Source organism: Dermochelys coriacea, chromosome 9 (genome assembly GCF_009764565.3).
Source record: "Dermochelys coriacea isolate rDerCor1 chromosome 9, rDerCor1.pri.v4, whole genome shotgun sequence".
NCBI classification, from domain to species: domain Eukaryota; kingdom Metazoa; phylum Chordata; order Testudines; family Dermochelyidae; genus Dermochelys; species Dermochelys coriacea.
Window position 1 is genome coordinate 78,567,620 of NC_050076.1, and position 20,649 is coordinate 78,588,268.

At 38.4% G+C, this 20,649-nt stretch overlaps 1 protein-coding gene and 1 long non-coding RNA gene across 2 annotated transcripts in view; both read right to left on the minus strand.

Moving 5' to 3' along the window:
• The window catches only part of EDA (ectodysplasin A), a 196,543-nt gene that overhangs the window by 132,868 nt on the left and 43,026 nt on the right, over positions 1-20,649 (minus strand). The window lies entirely within an intron of this gene.
• On the minus strand, positions 404-13,515 carry LOC122455780. The gene is made up of 3 exons (XR_006274241.1): positions 13,029-13,515; positions 6,371-6,509; positions 404-1,946 (listed from the first exon to the last, which is right to left on the minus strand). It is a non-coding gene; the product is annotated as an uncharacterized LOC122455780 (long non-coding RNA).

The window sequence follows — 20,649 nt, forward strand, 5'->3', positions numbered from 1 at the left end:
TTATGGCCCTGCTAGCTCCTCCACAAATCAGCTATGCTGTAATACAAGGGTGGCTCTGGAGCCACATGCGGCTCTTCAAAAGTTAATATGCAGCTCCTTGTATAGGCATTGACTCCAGGACTGGAGCTACAGGCACCAACTTTCCAATGTGCCAGGGGTGCTCACTGCTCAACCCTGGCTCTGCCACAGGCCTTACCCCCACTCCACCCCCTTCCCTGAGCCTGCCATGCCCTCGCTCCTCCCCCTCCCTCCAGAGCCTCCTGCAAACCATGAAACAGCTGATCGGTAGGTGCTGGGAGGGAAGGGGAGGCACTGATCAGCAGAGCTGCAGGTGGGCAGGAGGTGCTGGGAGTGGGGGCGTGAGGGAGCTGCTGACATATTACTGTGGCTCTTTGGCAATGTACATTGGTAAATTCTGGCTGCTTCTCAGGCTCAGGCTGGCCACTCCTGCTGTAATAGATAATATCAGCTACTGCAAGCCAGTTTTCACTTAGCATAGCAGGAAAAGCTGCACACTAATGTAGGATCATTAATCTTCCGAATTTTCTGAAATTTACTCCTCCGCCACCTTCTTTGTTCAAGCTATTTAGTTAGGTAGCTAAAGAATGCTAGTTCTACACCTGTTGGAAACAACTGAGGTCTATAAGCTTACTGTGTAGGGGCTGGATAATGTCATGACACTGGACATCATCTGGTGGCTGGAAGGAACCATATCCAAGGGTATGAATGGATATAAACAATCAAGGAAAGAAAGTAGCAGTTTTACTGACAAGACAGAGATACATTATGATGTACAGTATAATACAAGCTCTAGACAACCAATTCTTATTATTGGTCACATGGTGATGCTCTCCATCTTGTACATTTTAGCAACTGGAAATTAAAAGAAATATTACCACTTTTCCAGATAAGTAATTATTGCACTTTAAACAGGAATGTTAATTGACTGTAATTGGGAAGGGGGGTGTACCCATGTTACACTATATTAAGATGTAGTCCACCCTATTAAAAGGTCTGAGAAGTTCTCTAAGGGACATCAAGCTGCAGTCTACATCATAAACAGACAGTTGATTTAACCAAAAATAATAATATGTGGTTTACTAATACTCATTTATGAGTAGAATGTAAGACATCAGAAAGTGCTGACAACTGCACAGATGCTGCAAGACACAAAGCTCCAGGATTTATCTATGTCTAGGTCTACTTTGAGGCAGTGAGAGTACCAAGTTAGATACCAATATAGCAAACACTTTAAGAAGGCTGTGGGCTTCTGGTTTAAACAAATATGCTGGTCTTTTAGAATAAAATTTTGGTTTGCTATACTTGGCCGTAACCATTGCCTCCGATGCAACTATGCATGTTCTAACTCTCAGTGATCTCTGATGCTGCTCAATCCCCAACTTAAGTTCCATTGTTTAGTAAGAACTCAAACAGTTGAATAAGAGATGCACAGTAGTGGTATATAACAGCCTACCAAAAAGTTTCATTAAAAGGCAAAGGAGACAGCCCATAGGATCAAAGAAACGAAGTACTGGTGCATGTATCAGTGTCAAAACAGTTGGTTTAGACTAATAAGAATATACACACGGAATATGAAGATATTTGTAGATTTACACTCAACTATTATGAATTATGTTAGAGAGGATCCCAGAGTTTTCAAAATGAGTTTAAGAATAAACAGTTCTAATTCAGGTTGTATTACTGAAAGCAGATGCACTAGCTAAAGCACTTCTGTTACAGCTGTGAATTAAATGTATTCAGTTACAATGATCCACACAAATATACAAAGGGGAAGCAAACTATGGATTCTTTGCAAGCAGGTCTCCAAGCTACAGAAACACAGATCCTAATACTAAGTCTGTCATCTCCAGGTGCTTGTGTATCACATAGTAGGCATAGTGGAAAGGCAGTAGTCACAGACAGCCTTCGGTAATAAAACTGCATACCTAAAAGGAGGAGAGGAGACAAAAAACCCTATTATTCTAATTTTTAGAAGGATTTTCATTATCATAAGAGTGAAACGACATATGGACAGGATGACAAACTTATAACATCCTAGGGAGCATAGATGCAGAGTTTTAGATAATGTTAGTTGACTCGTTTAAGAAATCAATTATGCTTCAATTGAAGGCAAACTTTACACTGCAGATCCTGGACTTTACTTTCTTCTTGCGTTCTGTAAATTTTCCACTAACAGTCAGATCAGATATATTTAAAAGTAGCTTTTTTGAGCAGACACGATGCCTATCAGCATGTCCTAACATCTACCTAATCAGTCTTGGTTTACCATTTCACCCACACACCCTAAAGTGGCTCATTTTCAAACATCTGAGTGTTGACACATCCTATTCTGCTGAATTACACAAAGAAGCAAGTAGCAAAAGGTTGGCTGTAAATAGTCTCATGGACTAGTTGCTGTGTGTCTGGCCATGAGCTATGCTTAAAATTATAGATTCACAGATACTAAGGTCAGAAGGGACCATTATGATCATCTAGTCTGATCTCCTGCACAACGCAGGCCACAGAATCTCACCCACCCACTCCTGCGAAAAACCTCACCCATGTCTGAGCTATTGAAGTCCTTAAATCATGGTTTAAAGACTTCAAGGAGCAGAGAAGCCTCCCTCAAGTCAACCATGCCCCATGCTACAGAGGAAGGCGAAAAACCTCCAGGGCCTCTCCAATCTGCCCTGGAGGAAAATTCCTTCCCGACCCCAAATATGGCAATCAGCTAAACCCTGAGCATATGGGCAAGATTCACCAGCCAGATACTACAGAAAATTCTTTCCTGGGTAACTCAGATCCCATCCATCTAATATCCCATCTCAGGGGATTAGTCCTATTTACCCTGAATATTTAAAGATCAATTACTTACCAAAATCCCATCATACCATCATACCATCTCCTCCATAAACTTATCAAGTAGAATCTTAAAACCAGATAGATCTTTTGCCCCCACTGCTTCCCTTGGAAGGCTATTCCAAAACTTCACTCCTCTGATGGTTAGAAACCTTCATCTAATTTCAAGTCTAAACTTCCTGGTGGCCAGTTTATACGCATTTGTTCTTGTGTCCACATTGGTACTGAGCTTAAATAATTCCTCTCCCTCTCCTGTATTTATCCCGATATATTTATAGAGAGCAATCATATCTCCCCTCAACCATATTATGCATGCATCAAGCAGAACACTGAATGAAAGTTAGCAGTAATTTTTATCATAGTACAATAAGCTTCTGGTCCTCTTGATCTAGCTAATACTCCCAAACACATCCAGTTGAAGGTCACTTAGTATTTTCATTAAAAGCTTCTCAAAATGTAAAAAAAACCATTTATTTTAACACATCTTGCAATGATAAAAACAGAGCAGAAAAGCACCTACACACACATTGCATGATGTTTTTCTATGCATATGTAAGTATTCAATGGCTGGGCTATAGGAAAACATGGATTGTCTCAGGTATTCAAACTTGTGTGTAAGAGGGCAGCAGAAAGAGAAATAAAGCTAACAGAAAGCTGTAAATCCTAGGGGTGCTGGTAGTCTAGCGCTTTAAGTAATCCCTTAGTGCAACTCATAACCTATACTGCCTCAGTTCAGTTGTATTCCCAAATGTTTTCTGATACCCTCTCAATACTTATATAAAAAAAGTAACTCACACTATCAAAAATTCTGTTCCTCATCAATAAACCAAGTTAAAGAAAGAGTACTCCTCTGTTAGGCTCATCACACATAGGATAGCAAGGAAAGCAGCAGATTCTTCAATTAAGCTTTCCTTCTCCCTGGCCCAGCCTGATTTTCTATAATGGCAGTAGTGAGTTCTTATCATGCAGCTACCTGTCTCCCTCTCCCAACCTGCACTCAAAATTGTATGGTTGTGGCCTCTTAACAGAACACTGGTGTAGGAGTTCTTTTCCTTTTAAAAAAAATCCTTAATAGGTTAAACATGGATGGATTTGGGGGATTAAACCAGGCAGAGAAAGGAGGAGCAATTAGGAAAGAGAAGATGTTTGAGCTGTTCATAATATTTAGATAGTATATTTTCAGTAGCTATCCTATCCCAAAATTTCATTTTCACCAGCTGTGTATGTAGACATCAACACATTACTTATACAATCACGTGTTAAGCACACACTTAACATGGAATTGAAAATATTTTATGCAATATATATGTTGTAATATGGGGTCCATGTGTGGGTCATTAGCAGTGGGGACTAAACCCAGGACTTCTGGTTCTGAAACAATGAATTTCTATTGTCTGAGCTAAAAGAGCCAGTTCTATGAGCTCCAAGATATTGTAGTCTCAACCTCCATGCAATCCAGCCATCACTAGAGGGGGACAGAGCACCATATTAAGTATTTGTTTAAATTGCCCTACTACTATTATTTCTTGCTGTCTTTGCTTAACAATACAAAGTCCTTTGGAGGCCATCCTCCATTCCTGCCATTGGAGTAACTTCATGCACTTGTATGGATACATAATAACTATTATGATGATGTCCGTTGAGAGCTTTTGCTGGAATAAAAGTTGACTTTTAACTTGTTACCAAAAATGAAAATGCAAAAATATTAAGGTTAGAACTTCACAATCAAAACTTTTACTGGAATCTTAGTTTTCAATTTCCAAATATTTCAGCTCATGCCTGACCAAAAATCAGGTTCTTTATGAGAACTTTAACAACATAGTGCTGAGCAAACATGATAATTTTATTTTTTGAAAACAGTTTAATGTTATGAATTCTACATTACAGTATCTTAACAGCTAGCTCCAAATCTCCATTCCTTTTCTTCAAAACTATTTCAGAAAGATATCAGATTTCAGCCTTGAGTATGGCTCTACGTACTGTAAAAATGCAAATCAGCCCATCCAATAAAAATGAAAAATCTGTATTCATGCCTCAAAATCAGTATTTTTGGCTTGGAAAATCCTTCTTAATACTGAGAACCATGTCACTGTAACAAGATCTTTTTTGTAGCCTTGGGCTGGTATGGTGCTGGTTGTTTTCAGTCTGTCCTCTTTGTTTCAACAGACTACCTATTCAGACAAGTACAAAATGAATTCTTCTTTGTTTTGTTCTAACACTTGAAAATTACATTACTCAGTCAAAAAATGAGGTGAACAAGTTATAGCATAACTAAACGTCCAAACTGATGAAACAGTTGTAGAGAAAGGCTTGCAAAGACTAACACAGAGCCTTCTTTTAATTTACATTATCCTTTTTTCTTTAAATTGTATTAATGTAGAATATGGGTGCATAATTTTAGACTTCTCATGCAGTGGGAGACCATCTTCAATTTTAATATTCTGGTAGAAGCATAGCCCTGGTCTAAAATGCAGTGCTGTGCAGGACCCATTTGGCAGGAGGAGGGATGGCAATGGGGAGCCCATGGAAAAAGAGAGTAAAGGAAAGAGAACGGTTAGAAAAAAAAATTGGTGAACGTAAAATGATAGGAGAGAAAGGGAGGAATAAGGGGGGGACGGGGGAGGAACTTTTAAATTTGGAGAAACATTTTATCTTCATATAGCTGTAAAAGAATAAATTATTCTAAATGTCATTCTAGGGGTGAAATAAAACAGATCTATTTATGACTCCACCTGGAAAGTAGGTGCAGTTCTCCCTGTAGCTAAGTTTGAGCATCTTTAATATAGAAAGGACAAAGAAGACTGCTCTCATACAAAATGCCATGCAGTAGGTATCTTCAACTATAGGACTTTAACTAAATAGTTTGAATAAGGAGTATAGCACACAAATTCTCTTACTTTAAAAGTCTTAAGTAGTACTAATAGCAGTAGGTCTGCACGTGTAAGTGGGGAAAGCAAAAAGGTCTACCATCTCTACACAGTCACAAACTAGGGAACAATGTAGTTTCAAGAAGTTTTTAAAACTAGTTTTAACAAAGGAATGCAAGTTGCAGGTGGGAGTGCAATTAGACAGCTGTAAGTCATGTTTAGCAAGAGCTGCTACAATATAGTCTACAATCAGTGGAATTCAGTTCTGAATGCAATAAAACTCGGTAAGTTTTGGGAAGGAGATAATAATACCTATGCACAGTGTCTAGAAGAAAGAATAAGACCGACAATAGACTTCTGCAAGTTTTAAAGGGGAAGCTCTTTGTATGAACTGACAATCTCTTCTCATTAGGCTAGATAAATTACAAATGTTAATATCTGAGAAAAAAATAGTGTTTCTAAAACAGTAAGAAATGAAAACCCATATGAACATAAAACAGAAACTAAACTGAAAAGATCCAAATGGAGGACAAACCAACACTAAAAAGGTACCATTGCTATGGAGAGGGGGCTAAAAATAGAGAATCAATAATGCTGCAAAATATTTGACTTCTTGGAGTCCATGTGGGCTCTGATGCCATTACCTTAGTTGAAAAGTTGTTGCAGTTTTGGATGTTGCTTTAGAAAAGAATCCATACATGTTGACAGTTGCTACAGAGCTCCCACGAGAGGTCCAAAAGGCACAAGTGTGGTTGGTGGAACAGTGAGACACACTCCTTCAAGCTGTTCAGAAAAAAAGGGATATTACTTACCCCAAGGCGAAACTGTTCTATTGTTCTTCCCAGAACTTAGCCCTGTCATATGAGGTGAAAATCAATCAATCAAGGAGTACCTCAAAATGGAAGTAGCAGTTTCAGTTATAGTCAGCGAAAAACTGAGGTTAACAAATTGGGATAAAATGTTTATTTTGGTGGAGATAAATCAAGAGCTTTCAAAGTTCTGGAGAATATTTGAAAGGAAAGAGATGACAATGAGGACAGTACAAGATTAGAACACTTATTTAACCACCCCCTCACAGATAACAGAAGGTTTCAGTTTATCATAGATGGACTTCTTGCTTAAGATGCAAGTATTACAAGTTAGCTTGTTTTTCGTAAAGCAAAACTACCAGATCAGGGAAACTCAAGTTACATTAATATCCTATTCAAACAAACTAAACTGGGGTTTGAGGAGTTGTTAAAAACAGAAAATCTCAAAATTACAGTAGGTAAGATACATAAAATGCAGTATTTGTCTTTCTTCTTGTCCTTTAAACCACTAGAGAGATTTTGAATACACTTAAGGCAACAGAATATAAAGGGATGTTGACCAGTTCTTCATCAACATCACTTTTATTTTGTGATATTTTCTTGATGGGGAAAACTGGTTGTTGATAAGACTGGTATTCGCAAAAATCAAGGTTGTACTGTAGTAAAATGTTATACATTATTCAGTCCTATGCCCTAAGTAATGGATAGGCAATATGTGCATTATCTTGTAACTAAAGTAAAATACTATTGGTATCAAATAAAACTGCTAGCCATTTTACCAGATTATGAGGACTCATAGTTCAAGAGCATTGTTCACCTTATCTCATTCTCTTTTTACAAGTTATGAATCCTATAATACTATCTGTGTTAACTCACCAGACTTTTGATTACAAAAATGGTGTGAGAGCGGTTCCTCTTCACTGTGACTGGCACTTTGCTGCTGCTAACCTCAGGTCCTGTCTACATGAGAGAGTTCTATAGGTTTTATTTTACCTCTAAACAAATCTATTTAACATGGTGCAGAAGGCAGTGTGGACTTTCTTATTTCAGTTTAAGAGCATGTACACAGTTTTTTGCAATAGATTAAATAAATCAGTTTTAAAATTACCCCAGTTAAACCAGTGCAACTTTCTAGTATAGACCAGGCCTCAGTAGCACCTGGGATTGGAACTGGTGGACAATCAGGTATGAACAAAGGCAGGAGCATTAGCTGCTACAAGTGCTAAGTGGGAGAAGGTAGCCTCTCAGCATATGCAGGAAGCTTTGATTCGTTATTTTCTAAGGAGGAATAGGGAAGCCAACAATAATGGAATTTCCTGATAAATTACAAGTTGTCCCTGTAAACCTATGGGAGGGCTTGAAATCTGTAGTTCACTGGGAAAACCCGTATAATTCGCAGGCCTGATTTCATGTGTTAAGTGCAGAATTTAACAGCCAGGAAAACAATGCATGCAAGTCTTAACCTTCTAATAACTTAAGACAGAATCATGGCATATCATAATATTTTGATAAAAGGTCAATAAAATAGAGCACTATTGAAAACAGACGTCAACTATCTCAGCGGTCCATGGAAGAAATTAACTCCTCAATAACCATTCACTGGAAAAGTTGGGAGGTCTCAGACTCACCAATTTAACATTACTAGGCTTTAAGAAGACAGTCAACTATAAAAAAGAAAAGGAGTACTTGTGGCACCTTAGAGACTAACAAATTTATTAGAGCATAAGCTTTCGTGAGCTACAGCTCACTTCATCGGATGCATTTGGTGGAAAAAACAGAGGGGAGATTGATATACACACACAGAGAACATGAAACAATGGGTTTATCATGCACACTGTAAGGAGAGAGTGATCACTTAAGATAAGTTTCAGAGTAGCAGCCGTGTTAGTCTGTATTCGCAAAAAGAAAAGGAGTACTTGTGGCACCTTAGAGACTAATATTTATTAGAGCATAAGCTTTCGTGAGCTACATCCAATGAAGTGAGCTGTAGCTCACGAAAGTTTATACTCTAATAAATTTGTTAGTCTCTAAGGTGCCACAAGTACTCCTTTTCTTTTCACTTAAGATAAGTCATCACCAGCAGCGGGGGGGGGGGGGAAATCTTTCATGGTGACAAGCAAGGTAGGCTATTTCCAGCAGTTAACAAGAATATCTGACAGGTTTCAGAGTAGCAGCCGTGTTAATCTGTATTCTCAAAAAGAAAGTAATTGTGGCACCTTAGAGACTAACAAATTTATTAGAGCATAAGCTTTCGTGAGCTACAGCTCACTTCATTGGCTATCCTTCAACAAAAAAGCTTCAAAAACAGACTCCAACGAGAGACTGCTGAATTGGAATTAATTTGCAAACTGGATACAATTAACTTAGGTTTAAATAGAGACTGGGAATGGATGAGTCATTACACAAAGTAAGTAAAATTATTTCCCCATGTTATTTCTCCCCCCCACCCCACCCCACCCCCCACTGTTCCTCTGATATTCTTGTTAACTGCTGGAAATAGCCTGCCTTGCTTGTCACCATGAAAGGTTTTCCTCCCCCCCCTCCCCCGCTGGTGATGGCTTATCTTAAGTGATCACTCTCCTTACAGGGTGTATGATAAAACCCATTGTTTCATGTTCTCTGTGTGTGTATATAAATCTCCCCTCTGTTTTTTCCACCAAATGCATCCGATGAAGTGAGCTGTAGCTCACGAAAGCTTATGCTCTAATAAATTTGTTAGTCTCTAAGGTGCCACAAGTACTCCTTTTCTTTTTGCGAATACAGACTAACACGGCTGCTACTCTGAAAACTATAAAAAAAAATCCCATACAATTCTGCTGGAGTGTTTACTTACTGTTAAATTAACACCTATAACTACTATAGCTAACAGATTAGAGAAATATTTATCTATTTCGGTTTACTTTGTGTTTAGTGACTTTCTCTCTTTCCCCTGCCCAGTCAGCTCCCATTGTTTTTGTTGGTCTTTCACACAGACACTGAGGAGATAAATTAAAACTAAAGCTTACTATTCATGTATGCTTAGGATTTTGTCTCTACCCAGTTGCAGCTCCTCAAATTTACAGCTACTGCCAACTGTGCTGCATGCCAATTTACTGTCAGGAACACAACACTAGAAAATGGAATCAGGTTTACACATCTGGGTGCATATTTGAACTCTTGTGCCAATTTTTGTTCCAAAAGAACTACAGTTTAACACATTTTCATTATAAGATTAATTCTCATGAGATCTATTTACAAAATGCCACTGAACACTTACTTAAAATTTCACCTCAGTTTCCTTCTTTCCTTTTGCCCTAACCCACTTGCAGATACAGGAGACCTGTGGTAGGAGTCCACAATGCCAGTCATCTTGCTATATAGATGAACTATATCATCTCAGATGTATACTGATACTAGATAAACTACTTAGGCACCCATCAGTGGAACTACAAATGAACTACTCACATGCTTTGAAATTAGTATGTATTCATCTGCTCGTTGCAGGATCAAGGCCTCAGACTGTATACCTAGATTCAAGGCTAATTTCCTCCACAATAAACACAACAAATATGATAAAACAGTTGGCAGAAGTGTGGCCTAAACACCACTGGCTTAAGTATGAGAATCAGAAACTGCACAGTTCTAACCTTGACTGATATTAACTCACTCCAAGTTGTCTATGCCCATTTTTAAAATGAATATAACATTTATCTGACAGGGTTTGGATCGTGATTAGATAATTATTGTAAAATGGAATGGGGGATTAATAGATTTACTCAGAGTAATACAGGAAGGCTGTGCCAGAGCCGGGAATTGAATTAGATCTCCTGAAGTCAACCACTAAGCCATCCTCTTTTGTTTTTATTGGGGGGGAGGGAGGAAGAAGAGTCATCCTTGCTCTGCAGCTGCAAACTATCCCTAAGGAAAATCTCTGGGGTAGTCAGTTCTGCATCACCACCCTCTGCAGGTATGTGAGGTGGGTTGGGTGCATGCTAGGGCATACCTATGTCCCAGCTTTTTTGGAAGCCACAGTGGCCCATAGGTACTACAGGCTGTTGGACACAAATTAGGGCAGCCCCTGGAGACTGCTATAATCTGTGATAGGAACTTGACCAGACCACAGCAGCCCTAGAATAGGGAAATATTGCCTCTCCCCTTAAGTCACTGCCTCATACTCAGAACCTGGATGAATCCATGCTTTAGTCATAGACAATGCAAATTTATCAATAACTATGTAAGTCATGACCCCCGCCACAAAAACCAACAGCAGAGTGCTCAAATTAAGTGATCATTCCTCTCAACAATCTTTGGGAATTCTTGCTCTAACAACAAGAATAAGAAAAGTTACCAGTGACCTTACTGGAGTGCTAACAAGTCACTTTTAGGAGCCATAAAATGTTGAAGTTCATCTTCCTGAATATTTTACAGCAGCATGTGGGAAGCCCTGTTGCCAGTGGAGTGGGGTTTTTTGGGGGGGGTGGGGATTTGCACTGATCATTCAGATGCTACAATTTCTCTGATGATTTGGAAATAGGAAAGACAAGCTTAGGGCAAAGAAAGATGAAAATGAGGAAAATCTAAGAACTCACACCTTTCTTTTCTACATTGGAAGTGAAATATGTTTTGGCAACTAGTCCATCTATGTCAGACAGCTCACCCAAGTCTGCCTTTGTACCGGATGGGTTAGGAGAAGGAAAGATAGGCTTCTGCTCCTCCTCCTGTTAGCTCATTCTCCTTGGGATGCAATGCCTGCTGGGTTTTTTAAAATTTTGCAACCCTCCATTTCAGCTGAACTGCTTCTTTTGATGGATGTGAGCCCTCCAGTGCAATGATGCTGGGTCTGGGTACAGGATCTGAGAGATTGTAGGGCAGAGCAGATAAGGTAATTGGGGGCTGCATGAAGAGGTTCACCAGATCTATACCAAAAGTGCCTGGCCCATGCTATTCTGATCACTGATCCTGCATCTTGCTGTAGAGCTTCCTCAGGACCTTCAGTATCATGGAGATCAGTCCCAGTGTCCAGAGGTGAGAAATGTATCAACAGAACCTGTATCAGAATTGCTTCAGGAATGAAACACTTGCTACAGACCAGATCAGAAAAAATGCTAAATAGGTCTATTGTTGAGAATCCCAACTTGTGAAAGATTTTCTGCAATACTGAGTCTTCGACTGATCATTCATGGCTGTCTAAGATGCCTGCTAACGTGATCTGCTAGAGAATTCTGAATGTGTGGAAGATACAGAGACAGCAATATGATCAATTGATGAACATGCCAAATTCAGAGCCAAATGGCCTTCTGACGGAGTGGCTCCTCCTCCTCTTCTACAACTACACATTATGTCAACAGTATTGGTGGTTACTCTCAATTTCTGCATTCCTGGAGTAGAGGAAGGAATTTTTTGCATGCCAGATGGATGACTCTGCATTCCAGAATATTTATCTATGGAAAAGCTTCCTGAGGGAGCTATAGGCCCCAAGTTTGAAGGTGATCTAGATGGGCCCCCACATTCCTGATCAAAAGTGTCTGTCACCAGACTTTTGGTAGGAAGAGGGGCAGACAAGCACATTCCCTTGCACACCTGACGCAGGTCATTCCACCAGTTTAGTGAAGAGGAACCATGACCAACATGTTCATGTGGTGTCTACAGGGTAGATACAAGGATTTCAAAACCATCTCTGCATGGAATGTAGGTAATATCTGGCAAACTACATTACATAGGAATATGACATCGTATGTCCGAGGCATGCTTTCACAGATGTCTTTGGGTGAATTTTATGTTCATTGATGAGGTCCACTACAGTCTGGAATCCCTCCTCTTGTGGATGATAAGCTCTCACTGACCTGGAATCTAACATGACTCCCACGAACTCTATTCTTGTATTTGGAGTAAGTGTTTATTTTTCTCTGTTGACTCTGAGGCCCAGTGTGGCATAGACCAATAAAGGTTACTTGGATTTAATTGGTCACCTGCTAGGGTTATCTTCCCCATATCGAGCAGGCATTGAGATATGGGTAGACCTGGATTCCTAGTCTCCTTAAACTAGTTGCTACAACTGCCAAGCACGTCGTGAACATGCTTGGTGCTGTCGAAAGATCAAAGGGCAGGACCATGTATGGGTAGTGAGATGTTCCTACTAGAAATCAGAGTTATTTCCTGGGACCTGGATGTATGGATATATGAAAATAGACATCTTGAAGGTCAAGAGCAGCAAATCAATCTTGCGAGTCTAATGAAGGAGTTATGGAGGCCAGAGTTACTATCCTGAATGTGAAATGGATGAACCTGTTGAAATGTTGATGGTTCAGAACAGAATGCCAACCACACACTATTCCGTCTTTGGAATGAAAAAATAAGATAATGGGATTAAAATCCTCTGCACCTAAACACTAAGGGCACCTCTTCCACTGCTCCAAGATGCAAAAGAGAGAACACTTCTTGCTTCAATATTATCTCAAAAGAGGGATGGGGTGGGAGAGAGAGGGTGGGAAGGGACCAGAATTGTACGCAATACCTGTTGCCGACAATCTCTTGGACCCACTGGTCCATGGTGATCCCAGTCCAGGCTTCCTGAAAAAAAGAAAGGCAGTTGCCAAAAGGTGGGGAAAATGAGTAGAGAGCCTTCAAATGTTCCTAGTATCTTAAAAACAAAAAGAAAAGAAAAGAAAAACAGAGCAATAATGATGCAAGTTTTTCAATCAATGAGCAAACTAAAAGTTAACTACCTTCCCAACAACTATACTAAATCATCACTAGCAATCACAGAAAAGCAGGTAGACACTGTCAAAGCTCCATCTTGGTGTTACAGGTAATAACAAGAAAGTATGGCCCGAACGGACAAAATCTTATCTCGTGCATTTGGGACGCATGTGCACCAAGAGTAGAAAACATGTGGACAATCACCCAAAGAAGAAAGTTAAGTTTTATTTCTATTGAATTTCAACAGCAGAAATTCATTCTCACTCTTTCTCTCTGGATCTTCTGACAGTTTATGATACATTTTTCACATTTAAAAAAAAAAGTCATTCCGAGTTGAGAGCTTTCCTCAAATTCAAATTATGCTAGTTACTTTCTTGCTAAAGGAGAAAAGAAACAAATCAAAGAGCTTATTTTACTCCTATTGAATTCAGTACCTCTAAACTCAATTTCTATCTGGACTTTTGTATAAACATTTTACTGTGTTAATTACAATAGACAGTAAAAGTTAGTTTTCCCAGTGCAATAAAAAAAAAGTGTTTTTATGAGAGTCAATAAATGGTTCTTGAAACTGTAAGCTGATGGTTGGTTTTGTTGGCTTTTTTAGGTACTACTCAAGTAGTAATTGTTGACTGAAATTAAGATCAACTTTCTCTCCCTCAGAAAGAGGATGAGGGTCTTTGCTTTATTTTGAGCTCTGATTATTTCAGAATAGGATGCTAGGTCTTGTAAAGGAAATCTTAATAAGACTTGAATTCTTCTGGACTTTGATTTGGCTACTCCAGTAGTTCTCAAACTTTTTTTTACTGGTGACCCCTTTCACATAAGAAGCATCTGAGTGTGACCCAGCCCCCACTCATAAATCAAAAACAAACACTTTTTTATATATTTAACATCATTATAAATGCTGGAGGCAAAGCGGGGCTTGGGGTGGAGACTGACAGCTCGTGACCCCCCCAGGTAATACCCTCACAACCCCCTGAGGTGTCCCGACCCCCAGTTTGAGAACCCCGGGCTACTCTTTCCAGTGTGGCATTCCTTAAATCTGTTGTTCATTATAAACTCCTCCCCATGTCTATTTAGACACTGTGACCTCCATGCGAACTGTTGTGCGTGTGCGTTGTTTACACTAAACTTAAAATTACAGGAATTCTTCCAATAATATTAAAAGAAGTTAGCATCAGAGTCTTTAGGGACCAGTAGAAGCTACTATTCTACTTTACAATTGCAATACTTAATGTCACTCCATTCAATTGTTCTACTAGGGCCATACAATAGACAGAAAACAGATAGCAACTTCTGTTAAAGAAAATGAGCAGCACGTGTAATATTTCCCACTTACTCTACTACCTAGAGCTAAGCTAAATTCACATGTTGAAGTAGTTGCACAATCACAACTCTTAACACACTTTGCAACGATTTTACTTCGATCTTTATAGTAATATTTCCCAAATTGTCAAACTGCATACATTTGAAATGGAAAGTTTGGATATACACACATTTACAGTACATCTAAACTGCCTGCAAAATACAAAAAAAGATACCCGATAACTTTTTAATCCTTTAGATTTTCAAGGCCCTCTTTTTACTATGGATTAAGATAATCTAATTACATGCCTAAAGATTAATAAAATAGGAAATGCTAGGGTTTAGGTTGCACAGCCTTGCATACGTAAAAAGAGGGCAGAATTAAGATCATTACACCATATGCAATCAGCTTGAGATCTACTACATTTCAATAAGTCTATGATGGGTTCTGTTTGAGAGATTGCTAAGGAAGAGATCGCCTGATGAATACTGAAGAGCTGCCTTTTAACTAAACAGGTCAATTTGCTGATATCAGATGCTTGCTATCTGACTTAAGAGTTTCCTGTCTGTTTTGTCATGCGTAGGCTGAATGAGGAAAAATGTATTACTCAGCAAAAGATCACTCAGGATATTTCCAGCTAACAAAAGGCATCTCCTGGATTATTTTGCTTGCATATGAAAAGGAAGTCTCAGCAAACAACAAACAAACATTCTCCACTCACACTGTGTTTTGACGAATAGAGATTTATTTTTAACAACCCAACATCTGGCACACCAATGGCTTTGGCTTATTTCTTTGCATGGTGAAAGAGACATCAATTCATTGATCTGACAAGTTAATATAGATTTAAAAATAAAAACACAATTCAAGAATTTTCATTGTATCTGGCTTTTCATCTGAACTTTAAAAGTCAGTTAATCGTTTTCAAATTAGAAGGCAGTCACAGGTTTGGTTAGAATCAGAAGCAAAAAAAACAATCTAATGGATACCAGATTACACTGGAGTTTGAACTCAAAAGACCAGAGCTCAATTTCTTGCTGAGTCAAACACTTCAGGTGTGACCTTGGCAAGGTCACTTAAGCTACCCTGTGCCTTATTTCTTCATTTGCAAAGCGAGGTAATACCCTCACCTACTCACCCACATACTCACACTCTCCTCACATGGGTGCTGTGCAGATAAAATCCATTCATGACTGAGATCCTCAGATCCTATAGTAGTGAGGGCTATACAAATACTAAGACAGATCAGCCTCTCCAGGAATACAAAGTATATTAAAATTCCCTACAGAAAGACAAAGGGACCATAGCTAGGTACAGTGACTTGGAGAAAAAAGGCGAATAAGACACAAAAGACAAAGAGAAAGGAAAGCTGAAGTTTAAAATTGACTGGTGGGGAGGGAGAAGTTTGTGCTGTTTTCTTTAATGTATAAATAGAGGCCAAAAAAGTTGAGGGGGTTGGGGGGAAAAGGCTTTCATCATATATTTTCACTTTAGGAAAATCAGGTCTTATCCCCTGCTTTTCCTGGAAGACTATGGGCAACTAGGGTTTTACATATCAAGGGATTCAAACAGGATTTTCTATTCAGACTTCTTTTAACAAAAACAGTAAAAGGAGTACTTGTGGCACCTTAGAGACTAACAAATTTATTAGAGCATAAGCTTTCGTGAGCTACAGCTCACTTCATCAGATGCATTACGAAAGCTTATGCTCTAATAAATTTGTTAGTCTCTAAGGTGCCACAAGTACTCCTTTTCTTTTTGCGAATACAGACTAACACGGCTGCTACTCTGAAAACTGTTTTTGTTAACACCTATTTAACTCAAATGCCTAACTATTGGCAAGAGAATCATTTTGTTAAAGAGCCAACTTTTCAGTCCCTTCAATTAAGGGATGACAAAGTTCTCAAAAAGTTCCTACATCTTTGGATCCTCCACGGGAGACATACAGAAAAGCATGGAATACCATCTTTGATATTCCTGATATTTCTAAGGCCTGGTCTACACTAGAAAATTAGGTTGGTCAACTACTCTGGTCAGGGGTGTAAAAAATCCACACCCTCCAGCATCTTAGTTACACCAACCTAAATCCCTGTTTAGACAGCACTAGGTCAATGGAAGAATTCTGCCATTGATCTAATTACTACCTCTTGGGGAGGTGGATTGCCTTCTCTGACAGGAAAATCCCTCCTCTCAGCATAAGTAGTGTCTACACCATAATGGTACAGCAGCACAGCTGTGCCACTGTTGTGTTTTAAGTGTAGACAAGCCAAAAGGTTAAAAGTGCGCAGAAGAGACTTAAAAAATGTTCTGGCCTACTTTGTACATCTTAAAGAAGGAACACAATTACACAGACCCAATTCTTCTCCATCCCCATTATTCAAATAACCTTTTAAGACAGGAATTAAGAAAATAAGTGATTCAGTTATCTTACAGTAAAGGAAGCACATGAATTCCAGAGAAATGGAGCAGCTACATGAAGAAATTAAGATTTTTTTTTTTTTTTTTTTTTTTAAAAAACAGGCTACTTCTCTCCTCCAGATTACTCAGATTTGCAGAAATTTCACAACAGTGAAAAGGACAAACAGACAGAGGGTGGAGACAAGAGAAGAAGACATCAAAATTAGATTAACATGGAGAAACAAAAGCCCATACTCTCTGAAAGAAATGTATACCCAAATTACTATATTCAATGCGAGTGAGAAACATGGAAAACAAATACTGAGACACAGTGGACATCAAATTAGATCATCAGGTTGTGAAGTGATGTGTCAAAATGTGCAAAAAAAATCAAATTATAGATTGGGGATAACACACATCTCTGCACAGCAATGATGCATAATCTGGAATACTGCATTCAGTTCTGGATTTTCACTACTACCAAAAAGATATTGAACTTGAAAGGAAGTGAGCAACCTAATAAAAATCTGGAAAGCAAAATATGCATAGCTCAAGTAAGGAGTGAATAACGGGTGAGAATCAGTTGGGTTTGAAATCTGTAAATACCAAGGCTGAAGACTTATTTTGCCTGGTAATACTAGAATTAATCAAATGGAATTACATAAGGGACAATCCAGGCTAAATATCAGGAAGATTCTACTGAGATGTATTAATTAGGCTGTGGAATAACTTTCCAAAAGAAGTTGTGATATTTGAAACTAGACTAAACAAAGCACTAGGAAATATAGTGGTGGGAACAATACATATATATTGCATCTCCTGCATATTCCATTCCATGTCACCTAGATAAACTGTCTTATTTTATAAATATGAGACCCATGAAGAATCTTGTCTAATAGAAGGGGGTAGGTACTATCTTAATGTGTGTTTAACTGCAACTTGCAGAATGGGGCCTCAATTCTGATCTGTGCCTTTACAAGCTAGTGCAATATAAATAATGACTAGCTACCATGTAAATAAAATCTGGACTAACCTAAATGAAATGTACTGACTTTTAGTCACATCTGCACCACAGTGGCAATGCCAATGAACTTTAATATACATAATGTCAAAAAAAATAGGCAACCTTATACTGTAATTTGGATCAGTTCTTTTGGAGTTTTTCTTTATATTTGTAGATATTTTTAGATTCTCATATTCCCACCCCAAAATGGAACACTGAACTGCAGATTAATTTACTACTTAAAAAGCAAGTTGCTGTTTTCCTGACAACAGATTTAACAAATTTGTTCCACCTGTTCAATTATTCACCCGATGTCTTTCTTGTGGTTTCATTGAAGTTTTTTAATCCAAAACCTCAAAGACTCTAAACTCAGCAGTGAAAAGACAAGCTCAGCATCATAACTGCCACTCATGATCTGAATGCTGCTCCAAATTACTGCAAGCTTATTGGAAGGAAGTTGATACAGACAGAAAAATTATTAAGGTCAATGGTTATAGGCTCACAATGTATGTTCTTCAGAGGAAGTTTTCCCTATGTGGTTACATCTCTTCATTAAGCTCAGAAGGTTATTACACTAACTTGATGGTTTGTGCCAGTTACCTCAGTTACCATGTGGCATAATTCACAAACAGCGAATGATTCAGAAGGGTAAAAGATATAATTGTTCACAATACCCACCCAAATTCAATATAACATTTTTGCATTGACTGCTACTCAACAGCATAGGCCTAGAAGCATGGACCATACATATCTAGAACTGTTAAAGAGTTTTCTGGTATGTGTGGGATGACTTATTATAGAATGTAATTTATTTAGAGTACAGTTTCCCTGTTCTAAAACTTGAAAGAAAAGTTAGTTCCCAAAATATTTAATTCATATAATCACAAGCAGCCTTCTACTTAAGACCACCTCCATAAATAGTTCTATGTAAAAATGACAGATTTAGGCACACATTATACTCTTGGTTCATGACAAATTAGTATATAAAGGTAAATTTCTTACTAGTAATTCAGTTTCTACAAGTTCCAGACAGGGAGTAATGAAATGAATAGATATTGCTCAAAGCTGTTTCCCAAGTTTGTGAAAACCCCAAGTCTTCCTCCTGCCACTTTCTGAAAAACCCAACCCAGTAGGCCTTTTTGGATTTTATCACTTCTCTCTCCCACCCACACACCCCTTTTTTTAAAAAAAAAAAACAAAAACAAAAACTTGTTGATCATTGACATTTTGGATTGCTGATTTTAAATTAACTAACTCCTCAGGAAAAAAAATAGGTTTCATTATGGACCATTTAATGGAAATCACCACTCAATGTGTCACAACAATAAAAAAAAGCAAACAAGAATGTTAAGAGACAGGAATGTTGAATATAATTCTGTTATGTAAATCAAAATTATAACCAGAGTGGACTACAGTGTTAATTTTTGATCACATAATACTAACAAGGAGTATGGTAAACATAAGGCAGTTTAGAGATATGACAAATAATCAGGCACATGGAAAGATGTGCATGAGAGATTGAAAAGAGTTAGACTGGAGAAAAAAAATTATGATGGGACATGATAAAAGCATGCAAAATAAACAGTACATATAAAATATTTACTTTGTTTCAGAATAGGGATATTAAGAAAGCAAAGGTATATAGTTAATGAAACAGAGGCATCAAATTTTAAAATTGCCAACACTTATCTTCCCCACCCCTGATGTATTGGGGTTCATCAAGCCAGTAAGAGCTTCGGTCACAGTCTGCCTGGTAACCCTGGGTGTCTTGTGGCTGTGTAGCTTTGATCCAGAACTGACTCCAATAGCTCACAAGCCTCATCCCGGCTTTGCCCAACCTGGTTATTCCCTGCAGGCTGAGCTTAGTACTCTTCTAGCCCCAAAATCATCTTAGTGCAGGAACCAGTCCCTCTGGTTGGACCCTCAAAGAATAAGTGTTAGGTTTCCTGCCTTTACAGAGACAGTAAAACACTTCCATCTATTAGCTCTCTGGAAGCACAAATTTTACTGAATTTACACAGCACTGATGATTTATAATGAAATCAAAACAAGTTTACTAATAAAAGAGCATGGATTAAGTGGTACCAAGTAAAAGATAAAAGGTAGAGATCATTACAAGCAAATAAGAGTGAAAATTTGCTAGATTAAGTTTTAGATGTCAGAGACAGTCTGTTCAGGATGCTTTCTTTCACCCACAGTCTCCTTTCTAGCATTTTACTGGCCAACCTGGCCAGCACCTATCAGAGACATCAAATTACTTGGTTTCTTTGTCTCCTAAGGTGAAGCATGCAAATGGAATCTCTCTGTGTACTTTATATTCCCAAAAGGGATATCTTTGTCTTACAAGTCAGGAAGGCCTCCTATGGATTCAGTCTCTTGTCTCTCTCCGAGATGCAGAAACCACATTAAATTCTCTCTTAAGAAAAAAAAAAGAAAAGAAAAGAAAAAGTACTTGTGGCACCTTAGAGATTAACAAATTTATTTGAGCATAAGCTTTCGTGAGCTACAGCTCACTTCATCGGATGTGAGCTGTAGCTCACGAAAGCTTATGCTCAAATAAATTTGTTAGTCTCTAAGGTGCCACAAGTACTCCTTTTCTTTTTGCAAATACAGACTAACACGGCTGCTATGCTGAAACCTGTCATTAAATTTTCTCTCTCTCTCTCTCAGGATCAGAACAATCTCCATTGGTTTAGCATGATGGCTTTATTAATATTTAAACTGAGGCAA